This window comes from Urtica dioica, chromosome 3 (genome assembly GCF_054948205.1).
Source record: "Urtica dioica subsp. dioica isolate 48M chromosome 3, U.dioica_male_clone48M_v1_H2, whole genome shotgun sequence".
Classification (NCBI taxonomy): domain Eukaryota; kingdom Viridiplantae; phylum Streptophyta; class Magnoliopsida; order Rosales; family Urticaceae; genus Urtica; species Urtica dioica.
Window position 1 is genome coordinate 6,633,727 of NC_142758.1, and position 1,646 is coordinate 6,635,372.

Here is a 1,646-nt window from a genome sequence, read left to right on the forward strand (position 1 = left end):
AACAAACCTTTTTTAGATATGAAATTAACTATTAAATTGAAGGAGCATATATGTTGTTGATATTCTCAGCATAATATTTTCTCTATTTTCAAATGTGATTGAATTTTGATGAATCCCTTTTCTATTGAATTTTGGATTTATATTACACAAGCTATTTGAATATGTGCCCAACTATATACATCCCCATTAAAGTGGGAAAACTTTATTACTATTTTGTAAAACATAACTCTCCTAGCTAGAAAATTGTAAGGTATAAAATGGAAAAAAAATGTTGCATTAATTATTGTAGTATGTTGTTTCATGGAGTTTGGCGTTTGGTTCAGCCGAATCTCATGTAAGCTTCATAAAACTTTGTATGCTCTTAAGCAAGCTCCGTATGCTTAGTACGAGCGCCTGGCATAGTATCTCACGCAGAAGGGGTACACATTAGAGGAGTAAAGGACCAAACTCTGTTCATCAAGCGATCTGAATCTGAGATGATGTTTGCTCAGATTTATGTGGATGACATAGTTTTTGGAGGTATGTCTCAGGAGATGGTGAACCACTTTGTGGAACAAATGCAATCACAATTTGAAATGAGCGTGGTTGGTGAGCTCTCCTACTTTCTAGGATCCCAAATCAAGCAGTTTGAAGATGGAATTTTCTTATCTCAGAGTAATTATGCCAACACTACTACAAATTAACATATTTGGTGCGGAAGGGTATTAGGTGCGACATGTCGCAACTAATAGTCGCACCTAAGCCCATATTAGGTGCGACATGTCGCACCGGATACTCATCCAGATGACTAAAAATTTCGCTAATGTTTAGTATTATTTGGTGGGACAATGTCGCACCAAATATGAAATTGTCGCACCTCATACCCTTAGGTGCGACAAATGTCGCACCCAATAGGTTTTAAAATTAAAGTTGTCAGCGAAATCCCTCCGAATTTTTTTAGACCTGGGATTTCATATTGGGTGCAACATTGTCGCACCCAATATGAATATTAGGTGCGACAATGTCGCACTCAATATGAATTGGGGTTTTTATACCCGAACTTCCTTCTTTTTCACTCATTCTCGCTCACTCTCTCTCTCTCTCACTCGATCTGTCTCTCTCTGCTCCCCGCCGCCGTCCCTCCCCGGTACGTCTCTCTCTCTGTCACCATCTCTCTCTCTCTCTCTCTCTCTCTCTCTCTCTCTCTCTCTCTCTCTCTCTCTCTCTCTCTCTCTCTGCCAGTCAGCATCCGCCGTCCATCCCTACCGCCATCGCCGTCCCTCCCGTCACCGTCCCTCCCCGCCGCCGTGCCTCCCACTGCCCCCTTCCGCGCAACGCTGCCCCGCCCAGCTGCCCCGCCCAAGAGAACCACCAAAAAGAAGAACACACCGAGGAAGAGTGAATCTCTCAAAAATAAGGTATAAATGAAATCAAACCCGAGTGAATTTTTGGAATCTAGGATGTGAAAGTGATTTTTTTGGATTTTTGATTTTCTTGAGTAATTTCGAGAAATTGATGTGTCTTGGATGATTGTTTGAGCTCAGTTGTGATGTTGTTACTCGGATTGTAGATTGAAATCATTGATTGGAATTTTCTTTGGATTTTTTTGGCCAAAATTAGGCTTTGTTCATTAGAAATTGGGGGGTTTTGGATTTTGAACATGATAT